General features: G+C 40.9%; 1 long non-coding RNA gene and 1 other non-coding gene across 3 annotated transcripts in view; one reads left to right on the forward strand and one right to left on the reverse strand.

The window, feature by feature from the left end:
* Positions 1-14823, forward strand: part of LOC105725734 (uncharacterized) — a 142276-nt gene that overhangs the window by 115496 nt on the left and 11957 nt on the right. Inside the window, exon 5 of one of the 2 annotated variants that reach the window (XR_010340039.1) lies at positions 319-782. The exons of the other annotated variant lie outside the window; for it this stretch is intronic. This is a non-coding gene — a long non-coding RNA (uncharacterized LOC105725734). Of the gene's footprint in view, positions 1-318; positions 783-14823 lie in introns of those variants that run through there. 2 annotated transcript variants of the gene reach the window in all.
* LOC135271925 (small nucleolar RNA U13) lies at positions 10534-10633 on the reverse strand. The gene has a single exon (XR_010340051.1). It is a non-coding gene; the product is annotated as a small nucleolar RNA U13 (small nucleolar RNA).

Below are 14823 nucleotides of genomic sequence, written 5' to 3' on the forward strand. Positions count from 1 at the left end.
TCCGAAAGGGTATTCATTATCTTTCTTTTCCTGCAAACACTTCTACTTTCCTTATCTCATTGATTTGCTCACCATTTCCTCTGTTGCCTAAGTGGGATAATTGGGAGTCAACCTCGACTCCCCTCTCCTTGATGGCACCTACTCCGCAATCCAACCTGTGACCAGATTCTGTTTGCTCCACTGATATGTATTAATCAAACCACCTTCTTCTCCTTTCCACATTTTCTGCTTTCATCCAATCTATTGTTCGCAGACTGTCAGAATCAGCTTTCTGGAATACAAATTTACTCAGGCTAATCCTTTCTTAATGTTTTTCAGACTCTGAAGGCCTACTGGATGAAGTCCAAACTTCTTACCATGGCACAGAAGATCCTTTATGATCCAGCATCTGCGCCTGGTCTGCGTCTTCTCTTATTCTCCCCTTCCTGCATCCCATACTCTAGCCAGGCCCAAGAACTGGCATATTACCAAACGGGCCATTCTTTCTTCTGCTTCTTTACCTTTCCTTCTGTTGTTTCCTCTAACGAGATTAACTTCCATTTCCCATGCCACCTACTTGCATATATCTATTTATATTTTAAGGACAATTAACTCTCACTTCTTGAATAATATCTTTCATTTTGACTACCCACTTCAAACAACTGAAAAAAGGCTACCTCTCCATTTTGTCTTATTTTCTCTGTACATATTTGCTCATCAGTATCATCATCATCTCAGCTCTCACCATTGAGCAGTTACTCTCCTGTACTTGATTCACCAAGTATTTATTGGGTACCTACTGTATGATGAAAGCTGTCATACATGCAGGGTGTCATACAGTGCTGAGAAAACCAGATATGATTTTTGCCCTACTGGACTCTGGAATATAAGAGAGACAAATCTTAAACAAACCAACAGCTGCAAAATGATGAATTAAAATATGACATAACATGAAAGAATGGGGAAATAGAGGGAGAATAAGAGTGGAAGGAAGCCTACTTTAAGTGTTAGGTGAAACATTTACTAAGGAAGAGACACTTTCCTTGTTTCATTAATTACACATCATGTCCTCTGAGACCTTACCGATGAATGTCTCAAAATACAAGCTTTTAGTTCATTTGTTTCCCTATTGTTTTCTGTTTTCTATTTTATTGCTTCCTTCTCTAATCTTGATTATTTCATTTCCTATACCTATTTTGAGCTTCATTTGCTCTTTTTTTCTTATGCAGGAAGCTGAGATCTTTGATTTCAGACCTTTCTTCTTTCTAATATAGGCACTTCAGTGCAATAAATGGTCCTTTAAATACTGCTTTAGCTGCGTCTCACAATTTCTAAAATGTAGTTTTATTTTCATTTAGTTCAAAATACTTTCTTTTCTCTTTTCTTCTTTGAGCCTTGGGTTATTTAAAAGTATGTTATTTAATTTATAAATATTCGGAGACTTTCCAGATATCTTTCCAATATTCATTTCTAATTTAATTCCACTGTGTTCTGAGAATATACTTAGAGACTTATTTTAAGGCTCGGAATATAATTTATATGGTAAATGTTCTATGTGCACTTGAAAAGTGTATATTCTGCTGAAGTTGGCGTTGAGTGTTCTATTAATATTAGGTCAAGTTAACTGAGTTATTCAAGACTTCTATGTCCTTATTTATTTTTTTGTCCACCTGTTTTATTGATGATCAAGAGCACTACTGAAATCTCTGAATGTAATTGTGGGTTTGTCTGTTTCTCCTTGGAATTCTGTCAGTTTTTACTTCATGTATTTTGAAGCTCTGTTATTAGGGGCATTTACGTTTAGGATTATTATGCAGTGTTGCTGCTCTTAAGAGGTTAAACTATTTCTTCTACTGCATACACCATTTCCTGCTGGTGTAATTATAATCAGTACTTCATATTTCCAACTGCTTTATGGACATATTGAGTGGGATATTGTATGGGTATCTCAAATACAAAATAATACAAACAATACAATATCCCACTCAATTTACCTACACCTAAATTTTTCCTGCTCCCTGTCTTCTTCATATTAGTTAATGACTAAATTAGCACTTAACAGATGGCTAATACAGTTGGCTCAATCCAACAGAGATTTATTTTTAACATGAAAGCCATTCGGACAAAGGAAAACCAGGGCTAGTACAAAGGCTTAGTGGTCTTTGGGAACCCAGGATACTTCCATTTTTTCTCTTTCATTACCCCTAAAATATGGATTCCATCCACAATACTATCTCTTGATTAAAGATGGTTTTTGGAGCTCTGGCCATTGCATCGAGTTTCCAGTTAGAATGTAGAAGAAAGGAGTAGGAAGGCAGCAAATATGCACACCACTTTCTTTTAAGGAACTCTCCCAGAAGTCCCATCTAGCAACCTCTATGTGTATCTGATTGACACCCCTGAGTTGCAGGAGAGGCTGGGAAATCTGTGCTGCCCTGAAAGAAACTGGGGTCCTGTAACTAAAAAAAATATGGGTAAACATGGTGAGTATAACCAATTGGCAATACCATTGTTACTAACAGTGTGTTGTATTCTTAAACACTGCTGAGTCCATTTTAAGTGTTCTCACCACAAAAATAAGTAGGTGAGATAATGTATGTATTAATTAGTTTGATTTAGTCATTCCACAATCTATACATATATCAAAACATAATCTTCTACATAATAGATACGTAAAATTTTTGTCAATTAAAAGTAAATTGAATAAATCAGTAAAATAAAAAGCAAAGGACCAGGCGCGGTGGCTCACGCCTGTAATCCCAGCACTTTGGGAGGCCGAGGCGGGTGGATCACGAGGTCAAAGAGATCGAGACCATCCTGGTCAACATGGTGAAACCCCGTCTCTACTAAAAATACAAAAAATTAGCTGGGCATGATGGCGCGTGCCTGTAATCCCAGCTACTCGGGAGGCTGAGGCAGGAGAATTGCCTGAACCCAGGAGGCGGAGGTTGCGGTGAGCCGAGATCGCGCCATTGCACTCCAGCCTGGGTAACAAGAGCGAAACTCCGTCTCAAAATAAATAAATAAATAAATAAATAAATAAATAAAAAGCAAAGAAGATAGGTGAGTGGATAGTGGGTTGACAGTGATTGAACCCCAGTAATTCCCTCAGCAAAAAATCTAAGACTGGTCACTAGCTCCTCTCTCTCTCCTTTCACATTTGAGGACATACCCATGCTCATGGTATGAATCCAACATCTTCACTTCAGTCATGGCATCTTGGATCCATTCCTCATCCTCTTTGTTGAACTATTCAGCAGTTACCAGAGTCCTCCTCCTATTTCTGTCTTTCTTCAAGACTGCTGCTAGAGATACTTCGCTAAGCTACACTTTGCTAAGGTCTTATTGCTCTTCTGATTTAGAAGCTTCCTTTAGGTCCACTAGTGAAAGAAGAAAATCCAAATGCCCTAGATCGCCTACATCACAAGCCCTTTTCTTGCATGTAAACTCTCAAAGTTCTTTTCAAGCCCATGCTCCATTTACAACACTGAGCCCAAGGCTAAGGAAGACATAGAGTTGGGGTTCTGGCTTAGGATTGTGAGCCTCCAAATCCCAAACTCTATGCATAGGCATCTACTTCCTGAAAAGGAGGGGAAGGAGAAAAAAGTGGAGGAGGTAGTCAGCACGATCGTGTGCGTTAAACAACAATTTACACCAGAGAGAGAGAGAGAGACTCTCTGGAGATGCACTTGTGCCTTAGGTCAGGTGCACATTAGATCCTCAACTTGGGTCATTTACTGTCTTTCTTGATTTCCAACTTGAGAGAAAAGTAATAGCTTGGAAAGTAATATGAGATAAGGAGGAAAGTGACGTCAAGTGCTATTAAAATACTATTTGTTGCATTTTTTTCTAATTAAAAGTGATACACATAAATAGTAAGAATTTCAGAAAATTCTGCAGCACAAATAAAATATAAAATCACTAGCGTTTCTACCACCTAGATATAAAAGTGTATTTATTTGTTTCATATATATACATGAGTACAAAATCAAACTTTTATTGTATGGGTAGCAGTCATTATTTATATAAACAAATTTATATTTATTTATATAGATCCTTTTCTGTATTATAAAATTCATTTTTAAAATAAAACTGAGATAAAATATAGAACAGATATTTAGCTTACTTTTTTTCATTGAACAAATATGGTAAACATGTTCCCATGCTTCTAAATATTTTTCTGCAACTCGATTTTCAGTGGCTAGATAAAACTTCATTGCATGGATGGAATAAACATTCCTTTGTTGAGCCCCGCTTCTGGTATTTGCTATTATGATGAATAATCTTGATATACCTTTTTATTTGGTGTATATCTGATTGTTTCCTTAGATAAAGAAGTAGAATTATTAGGTCAAATGATATAAATATTGTTTTATACAAACCACCCTCCAGGAAGATTATGCTAAAGTTTACTTACACCAATCAGGTATGAGAATATTCCCTATACTCTGTGTGTTATTATTTAAAAATATTGTTTTAAAAATACACCTGTTTTGATAGCTGATGGGCAGATCCCATTTCATTTGTTTGCCGTTTGTATTCTTCTGGTTTGAATTGCCTTTCCAAGTTTTTGTTCCTAATTACCTTGTGGTATTTAGTAATAATAATTTATTTATTATCTCTAAATATGAATATCATTATGTATTCTTTTATTATACTAATGAATGATATAATACTTGTGATAATAATGACAGCCAACGTTTAGTAAGCCTTTACTGTGCTAGTTTTCATGTATTTTCTTTTTTAATCCTTGCAGTCCTCTGAAATAGATTTGATTATTATCCCCATTAAAATGACGGAAGTTTGTGAAATTAAATGACCCATCCAAAGTCACATAGCTAGTAATAGGCAGACCGACTTGTGAAAAGCCCCTTACGTAGTATTTTAACCACTTGCCTGTAAAATTGTTTTAACTTCTCTCCTCCTGGTTTATTGTTCATCTTTTAATTTAGTTAATGCTCCTTTTTATAGAGAGAATTTCTAATTTTCTTATAGTTCTACGTAGCAGTCTTTCCTTTATTATATCTTTTTTTGTGCGTATTCTTAGAAACACTGTCCCTTGACAGCGATTGGCTAAGTATTTAGTTATATCGCTTTCAAATTATTTTATTGGTGATTTGCAGTGTGCCACTCTGCAGTCTATTTGAAATTTATTTTGGTATATGGTGTGAGTTAGGAATACAGCCCTATATAAAGAATCTATTCTCCCTTCTAATTTTAAAATCAAACTTTTACTGTATGTGTAGCAATCATTTGTATTTATATTTCTATGTATTTGGGTCTGATCTTCTACTTTATTCTGTTCAGTTGATTTATTATTGATTCTCACTCCAGTATCACGCCATCCTGACCCCTGCACCTTTCTAATATGCATTGATGTCTGAGGGGCATGCCTTCTCCTCCTTCGTTCATCAGCGTGTTCTCAGCTGCTCTTCCAGATGGTCTTTCATTCGGGCTCACTTTGGAGTGGATTTCTCCCAAGGCCCTGGTTCATCCACTTATACTTTCCTACCCCATAAACAAACCACCTGGTGCTTGGTTGGCCAACCAGAATCCTTCAAGGTGTCTTTGGGGAGTTTTGTGACTTCCCATTCCCTGCAGATGTACCATGCTGTGGAGGCTCCTCTCCGGCCCTCGACGGCAGCCTGGCACCCAGGCCCTCTCTCGACACTGGCAGGCACGGCTGGGCTAAGCATCTTCAACAGTGTTGCAGACAGGTTGTGCTGCACTTTCTTGGCATCTGCCATCAGCACCAAGCCTCAGCTTCTTCACCAATTGTGGTTCTGGTTAATCCACCGGAGAGTCACCTCGGCCAGCATTTGGAAGAAGAGGTAGTGACCTCCATCCACACCAGTACAGATGGTATTCAGGCTATTTCAGAAATCCTCAGAGATGCCTGGAGCAACATTAAATTAGAGCTGAAAGGACCTTGGAGATGATCAGTTCCAATCTCATCATTTTCCAGATGAGGAAAATAAAACTTCCCTCAGATCCCCTGCTTGCCCCCTCCCCAAAGCTTTGATCCTCCTAATAGCCCCAGATATGTGTTGCAGAAGCCAGCACTGGCACCCAGGTGTCCTGGATTCTAGCCCACAGTTCTGTCCTCACCTTGCTTCCATCATGACCTAATGCTGTCACTGTCAATGGCAAGGGTTAAATGCATCCCATCTATACATGGAAGAGGTCACTCCTGCTTCCTCAGTTCAGGCACCCAGCTTCAGTCTTATCCTGGTTAAATCTTGGCCAGGTTACTTCCAGCTAAGCCCCTGGTTCAGCCAGGCAGGAAACAACCTCGTCAGGAGTGGATGAAAGGGAGTGTCACTGCCGAGCAGAGGAGTTGTTAAGTGGCTGATGAAGCAAGGAACAGGCTTCTCAACAGGACAAGTTATTGGCTCTGGGAAATGATGCCAAATTCCCAATGACTCCAAGGGGGACAGGATGTCTATATATCCATCCACAAACACTGAAAACCTTGCTTACTTTCTTCCTTCGAGCTAGTTACTCACACTCCCCATTCCTTATAGCATACCTTTGATTCCTTCTAAATGTAGAATGGTACAAGAGACAGCTGATTTTCATCTAACTACTCATTTGGGAAGATAATTAGAAAATAATGTTTGGGAAAGTAGCATATGCAATCAGTTTTCAACATATGTTTACAAAGCAGGTACTGTAAGCTAGACTATTCTATATGCTTGGTGGATAAGTTCACGAGCAAAATAAATATCTCTACACTCACATATATATATTTAAGAGATGGGGGTCTCCCTCTATCACTCAGGTTGGAGGGCAGTAGTGTGATCATAGCTCACTGTAGCCTTGAATTCCTGGGCTCAAGTGATCCTCCTGCTCAGCCTCCTGAGTAGCTGGGATTACAGGTGGGAGTCACTGTGCCTGGCTCCTCATGGAGTCATGATTTTCTGATTTGATCTTGAGACATCTCCATACCATTTCTGTGAGACCTGGTGTTATGAAATTGATAAGATTGTGCAGTCGGGCGCTTCTCGTCCATAACTGGTCACTGTATTCATATGTTCTCATACTGCTATGAAGAAATACTCAAGTCTGGGTAATTTATAAAGAAAAGATGTTAATTGACTCATAATTCTGCATGGCTGGGGAATCTTACAATCGTGGCAGAAGGCACCTCTTCACAGGGTGGCAGGAGAGAGAATGAATGCAAGCAGGGAAATGCCCGATGCTTATAAAGCCATCAGATCTCGTGAGAACTCTCACTATCACAAGAACAGCATGGGGGAAACTGCCCCAGTGATTCAGTTACCTCCCACCTGGTCCTTTCCACGACTTGTGGGGATTATGGGGATTACAGTTCAAGATGAGATTTGGGTGGGGACACAGCCAAACCATATCAGTCACTGTTGGTGATGCTTGGTTCTCTCGGGCGTCTCTGCGATTTATGTTGAACAATGACAAATGAACCAGGAGCAATTGTAAGGCGCATGTTCTTCAGAGCTTCACCATCTACCTAGGGCAGTGTGGACCAGACTTCTAGACTGAAATGGAAAGGCTGTGTTGATATTGCAGAAAGATTACAGATCAGGACCCCAAAACCCCATCATAAAGTAAAATACCAAGAAGTCTTGTGTTTTACATTCAAATTTCTTGCAAATTAGGCATAGTCCTATAAGTCATTCTTACTTTAATATTGAAAGCATTGGACTTGCTCTTAAAGTAAAAGAACATTTCTTAACACCCCTTCCCCTAAATCTTCAAGTGAAACTTGCTGAAAAAAGATGCTCCAGGTATGTCGTATAGATTCGAATCTCCTGGTTTACCTGTGCATAGCTATAGACGTAAAGCCCATTCTAACTGGAGAAGCACGGATGTCTGAATGTTTTACACAACCAAATTCTGGGCACCAAAGTGAAGGGAGGTTTGGGTGAGAGTCATTATTCAACTTCGTCTGCTGGTTGAGTTGCTCCTGGTTCTGACTGGGCTAGCCTAAGTTCCCAGGATGTGTTCATCCTATAGGCCAAGATGGAAGTAGCAAAAATTTAGAGCATTGAAGATAAATGAAATCCAATCATTTGTCTTCTCAATATTCCAGTCTTCACTTAAAACCTTTAGCTGTTAATTAGACATTTTACAAAAGTCTGTTTATTTTAAAGGCCCCAATGTTTGAAGGACTGTAAGATCACTGTCAGTATATTTCTGGAGAACGAATGTTTGTCTCTTGTCTTCAGGGTTGATGTTTATTAGTTTTCCCATCTGAAGACTAGGTCTGATGCCAACAAATCAGACATTTTTTCCTGCATCGACGATCAAGCACTTGGACATTTCCCCACCAGTGTAGAGGCACCCTGGGTTACAATTGTTTTCTGCTACGAGCCAAGGCTGAGTTCCATCTCTCATTTACCCACAAGGAGCAGAGGGATGCAAAGGATTGTCAGTGGCAGAGAAGATGCCACTTGTTTGGCTGTTTTCCACAGCATTCAGATTCATATCTGAGTGCAACATGCTTTGTATGTTTTCTCCACATGCTGGGACAGGCCTGTTTTCAAAGATAAGGTTGAGAAATGGTGAGAAGAGACTTGCTTATGCTCATGGTCATCATTACAGTGCAACCTCTCTCCAAAATGGGAAAGGTCCCCTCATTGGGGATGAGCTTCAGCTTTGGTCCATCTCTGGAGTCATCTCCACCTGATTTTCCCCTCTTATCCCCCAATCTCGAACCTGCCCTTTAACTGAAAGAAAGACACCCTTTTCCGCCCTTTTGATGTTTCATCTGAATCCTTGGCAAAAGTATAGCTTATTATTTTTTAATTAAGATGGCAGTGTTTGAGAAGGTGGTGACAACTCAGCTCCAGGCTCATCTGCTTTATCACATGCTCCAGGACAGGTTTGGGTCTGGGCTTCAATCAGGTCATAACATGAAGTCAGGATCTGTGATCATCGCTTTATTCACCGGAGGAGAGGCTTGTAGAAATAAAGGGAGGAACTCCAGTCCCCAGCACACCCAGGGTCTTTTCTTTCTGTGTCTTTGGACTGAAATTTCTCCCCACAGGATCGGGACTCGAAGATGCCACAAGACTTGTCACTTACCTTCCAAGCAGTCGTCTTTCTCTTTGGCACCCTGAATATTTTGACTCGCTTGGACAAATAATTTAGAGTATTTACAGATCCCACTTGACAGGGGTTGCCAATACTTAGGCAAACTTGGTTTGGTATCACTGGAGGGCTGTCGTGCAAAGCCAGGAAGGTAGTGGTGGCTTTACTGTAAGTTCCTTACCAAGGAGGGGTAACTCATTAACTCTTCCACAACTCTTTCATTTTAGCTACCATTGACCAGTAGCAGCATGGTCCTGTGGGGTCAAGACTAGGGTCAGCTAAGTTTGATTGGGTCAAGGATCGTAAAGACTGAGCCCAAGACTCTCAGTGGAAGAGTCAGGCACAACACAGTAGAGAGAGGCCAGAGTCAGCCGTGGATTGAATGGAGAGGACTGCAAAGGACAAAGTCACTATGGAGAGATGTGGTGTGCATTAGTAGCCACAGCTGAGAGTTTCCAGAGGCAGAGGCCATCTCTTTAAAGACTGAAACTTCATAATGTCAGCTGGCGGTGGTGATCATGCCCTACACACTGTTAAATGTTGTTAAGCTTTGGGAGGAAATGCTGGCCTCGTCATGTCACAATCAACCCAAAGAAGTCTCCGTTTCTGCTGATGGTTCCAAGCTCATTATTAACAGCACGACTTTCATTCTCAAAAGTCTACTTGTTTGGAAAGTACCTGGTATGATCACACTAGATAAGGAAAGTAGATGTTTCTACCTTGTTTTTAACAGATCAGAGACACCTCAAACTTTGAGGTGCTCCTCTCCCAACTTTTTTTTTTTTTGAGATGGAGTCTCACTCTGTCACCCAGACTGGAGTGCAATGGCGCTATCTCAGTTCACTGCAACCTCTGCCTCCCCCATTCAAGTGATTCTCCTGCCTCAGCCTCGTGAGTAGCTAGGATTACAAGTGTACACCACCACATCCGGGTAATTTTTTGTATCTTTAGTAGAGGGGGGTTTCACCATGTTGACCAGGCTGGTCTCGAACTCCTGACCTCATGATCTGCCGGCCTTGGCCTCCCAAAGTGTTGAGATTACAGGCATGAGCCACCGCAGCCAGCCTCTCCTCTCTCAACTTTAAGGCTGTTTTTAAATATCTTTTTATATCCTTAATATGCTCACATTTTTCTCCACCTTCTTGAACATATGGAATGTAGTTATAACTGTTTTGACGTCCTTGTCTACTAACTCCTTCATCTATGTCATTTCTGGATCAGTTTATGTTGATCAGTTTCCCTCTGCCTCATTATCCATTATGTTCCCAGGCTACTTTGCATGTCTGGTAATTTCTGAGTGGATGGCAAGACATAATTTTTATCTTGTTGGATGTCAGATATTTTTGTATTCTTTTAAATATTCTCGGCCTTTGTTCCGGGACACAGTTAAGTTGCTTGGAATCAGCTGATGTTTTTGAAGTTTGCTTTCAAGCATGGTTAGATGGAACCAGAGCAGCCTTTGGTGCAGGGATGGTTTTTTTTCCATGTCAGACGGATGATGTGCTGATGTCATAACAAGGTTTGAGAAAGGCACATCTCAGACATGAGCAAAAAACCCAATTGCACTTATGAACCACAAAAGAATCTGGTCTGGGGTACTTTTTCCCTTTTGAGGATACGCAGTGCCCCATGTATTACAAGCTTTCTCCATTCTGGCTATGGGAACATCAACGTTCTTTGCCCCCTGTAGCGCAGGGAGTGTTCCTGCTCACTCCTCGTGAAGCTTCTTCACATCCCTGCCCTGACCAGTACTCAGCTGAAGAGTAGGAGAACCCCCTTTCCATCTCCAGGCTCTCCTTCTGTGTAGGTCTCTCTGTGCAGCTCTTTCCTGTGAAGCTCTCTTTTCTCCACTACTCTCCTCTGCAGGGTTAGCCAGCATGACATCCCTGAATTCTCACCTGTGTCCACAAACCACAGGGCTTTGTTTAGGCTCTTTCTGCACCATCACTTAACTGAAAACGCTCTCACTTGATAAGCCAGAGCATCTCAGGGCTCACCTTGTTTGTTCCCGTTTTCGCAGGTATCACGGTCCTCTGCTGCCTCTTGTCTAGTGTCTGAGATTATTTAAAATGGTTTCCATTTGTTGTTGTTTAAGGTAAGAGGGTGAATCTGATCCCTGTTACTTCATCGTGGCCAGAAGTGCAAGTCCTGAGTGTTGAGCTGTTTCCACATCTGTGTCTCTGGGACTAATGCAGCATTCTCTTCTCTAATTTCGGTGTGAATATATCTTTTCTCTCTGCTCTGGTTTTGCTAATGGCCGACACCCTTGCTGCTGTTACCTTAGATCCTCATCTTCACCATCTTCTGTTTTTCTCATCACTTGTTTAGTTCTAGTCTAGTATTTCCTCTCATTCTTCCCAGCTTTTGCACGAGGTGGCTGGTCCTCCACAGACATCACCCCTCTGTGGGATCAGACCATACATTTCTTTTTAGCTGATCCCACTGACAGTCCATTGGTTTCCACCTTCCAAATGTCCACATTTTTTGCCTGCATTTGTTTTGGCAACAGTGCTCTGCCAAAGCAGCTTCACCAGCAAAAGAGCTATGGCTAGCCTGTCTGTCTGTCTGTCTGTCTATGTATCTATCTATGTATCTATCACCTACCTAGCCATCATTTATTATCTATTTAATCTATCTATCTACCTATCTAACCTATTATCTATTTAATCTACCTATCACTATCCATCACTTATCTATCCATCATCTATTTATCAATCATCTATTTATTCTATCTTATCTATCCATCTCTCTGTCCATCCATCATCTATCTCTTCATCCATCCATCCATTTTTCCCTTATGTATTTATCTTTCATGATTATTGTTTTTACCACTGCTTCTTTTGCGGCTGAAATTGTTGTGCATGGAGGAAAGTTCCAGTAGACTGGTGTCACTTTTTGTCAAGGGTTACCACCAGAGCGCAGTGCAGGGTATGTTCATTTCTTCCAAGGCTTTATGCCAGACACTATTGGACCTGGGATATTTATGGATTAGTTTACACTTCAGTTGATGAATATATTTGTCCCTTTAGGCAATTAACTATTTCAATTATGATCCTTATGTTATTTAAATCTTTGAGATCAGGGTTCCCTTTATTCCTCTTAGTCCCCTGCTGAAGTCTCAAACTCTGGAAATGTAATAGATCATCGGTGTCTCACAATTGTTAAATGTACCTATAAATAAGCTCTCCCTAACATATGGCGTCCCTTTTTGCTTTCCTTTTTTCTTTTCTAGATTAATTCATTCCACAAACTTTTATTAACTACCTGTTATGGCATGGACTCTACTAGGTAATAGATACAAAGATGAGTAATCCATGTCTGATTTTTGGGATGCTAGCTTTGAAGATGATCACAACACGATATGGTAAGAACCACGACAGAGGGGCACAGTGTGTCACTGGAAGGCGATGAGGACCGAGTCCACATATCCTAGAAGAGACCTTACCACGGATAGCAGGGAAGGGGTGTGACAGGTATGGGAGAATAAGCACAGAGATGAGAGTGAAGGCCATTTGAGATAAGTGTGGAGTTTGCTTTGACTCGATTGTGGAGGCACAGGGTAGGAAGGACAGGGGTCAAAAATGGAGAGGAGGGGAGGTAACAGATCATGAAGGATCTTGTATGGCATGTGAAGACTTTGGGACTTTATACAGAAGTGTCTAGAGTCAATGGGGTGAAAGGACCAGATTAGATTTCATAAAGACCATTCTGGATGCAGAGTGGAAAATGGATTATGTTGGAACAAGACTAGAGGGAGAATAACTGGGGAACTTGGTTTAACTCAGATGAGAAATAATGATGAACTAAAGGTACCACTTCTGGGTGGAGGGAGAGAGAGAGAAGGAGAAAGATGAAATCAGGAAATATGCAAAGGCGAATCTGAGAGAACTGAGTTGTAGAGAGAAGAAGATAGAGGGGAGTCCAAGTCCGAGCTGACCCTTGGGTGTCTAGCGTGAATGGCTGTAAGAATACCTGGGCTATTCACTGGAATAAGGGATACCAAAGAAAGAATGTATCTGGACTACAAGATTATGAGCTCAATTTTGGATATTTTTGATATATTGAATTTGAACTCTGTGACATGTAGCTGGAGCCATCTAAAAGCTAATTGGATATATGGTTTTGCAGCTCAGTAGAGACTTTGGGAGTGATACAGCAGTCTTCAGCTTATAAAGGATAGGGCTAAAGCATGCTGGACACCTGGGATGGAGGCAGGTCACTCTCATGGGTCAGCCTATAATTAGATGCTTTCCGGATCTTTACTTAGTAGTTTCTTTTTCTAAGGAGTTATGGAAACGTGACCTCTGGCACTGTCTTTGTCATACATCTGATAGCTATAAGAATATTTAACAATTAAACAACGTTTACATTTATCCTTTAAACTTGTCTGTCCGCATTTTTTTTCTATTACATAAGGAGAAAGAAGGGTGTGCAAACTGCATCCGCGCATAAGGCTGCACGAGGCGCTGCACCACATCCCTGCACACTCGGCTCCTCTAGTGGAAATGGGGAGGCTCCGTTACACACGTGGCCCTCACCGGCTTGTTGCTTGCTTTATTTTTAACCCCATAACATTGAACTTTGTTACATAGAATGTCCTGTGATTTCCCAACACAGCACGTATCTTCCTGAGTTTCTTAACTGTAGCTTCGCGTCGGTCAGAGTTCCTCTGTTGGCCAAGCTTAATCTCACACATTTTGTTTTAGTAACCTATTGATGTGATGGTGGCGTTTTTAGGACTTCGCTCACGTTTCTCAGTGCAGTGGTAGAATACGACGGTGGAAGTCAGACGGACCTGGGTCGATCCTAGCTCTGTGTCTGACTAGCTCTGTGATGAAAGGCATAGGCTTTAACCTCTCTGAGACTGAATTTCCACAGCTAAAAATCGAGGTTGAAATGAGGCTGTCATGGGGTGTTGCAGCGTTAAATCTGATGATACACATGAAGTGCTTAACACAGAGACGGAAACATGCAGAAGTGCTTCACGAGTTGGTTATTGTTGCTGATGTCATTTCCGTGTGCTTACTCTCTGCTCTGGGGGTCAGTTTGCTCAGTTCAGCTAGCACTTAGTGAGAACCTTGTACTTTGCACAGGCCTTGCACTGGTGTTCTTCCTTGCAGGTGGAGGTAAGCACGTTCTAAGTGTTAAGAAATGAGTTAATATCCTCAAAGAATTTACCCTAAGGTTTAATAGCCATTATTTCCTTCTTTACATTTCCTGTGGTACCCACCGCCTTCCTCCATCCAAATGCAATATTTTTAAAGGATTTTCCAATCTTCTTTGGACTTTGGGAGACTTTTGGTCTATGGTGATGAGGCTTTCTCATTCCATGTTGGCATCGGGAATTCTTTGTTTAGGTTTTGGGCAGAAAAAACACCGCCACCACCACCACCACTGCCAACACACTAACTTAGGAAAATAACGCCTGGCAGGAACTTGGCAACAGTAACCCTTTGTTGCCAGAATCCTTGTTCACAGTTTGGGTGGCTCAGATGGCACTTAATTAAATGTATTTTCCTATAAATTCTCACAGTGTGTTTATTTTCACTGATGTCTGATAACCATCCTATCTCTAAAGCAACCAAATTTCACAGCCCACAAAATAGAGAAATCAGCCTGTATAAATAACATAATGCTTTCCTTAGTACCCAGCCATATTCCTCACCATTCTGAGTGACAGTGGACTTATCCAATATTATTTCCCACTGAATGCTTTGTCATTCAGTACCTTCCTTCTGCTTGGAGTGACATATAATAAAAATAATGCCTACTATT

Source organism: Aotus nancymaae, unplaced genomic scaffold, assembly GCF_030222135.1.
Source record: "Aotus nancymaae isolate 86718 unplaced genomic scaffold, 86718_ANA_hifiasm-v0.15.2.pri h1tg000098l, whole genome shotgun sequence".
Classification (NCBI taxonomy): domain Eukaryota; kingdom Metazoa; phylum Chordata; class Mammalia; order Primates; family Aotidae; genus Aotus; species Aotus nancymaae.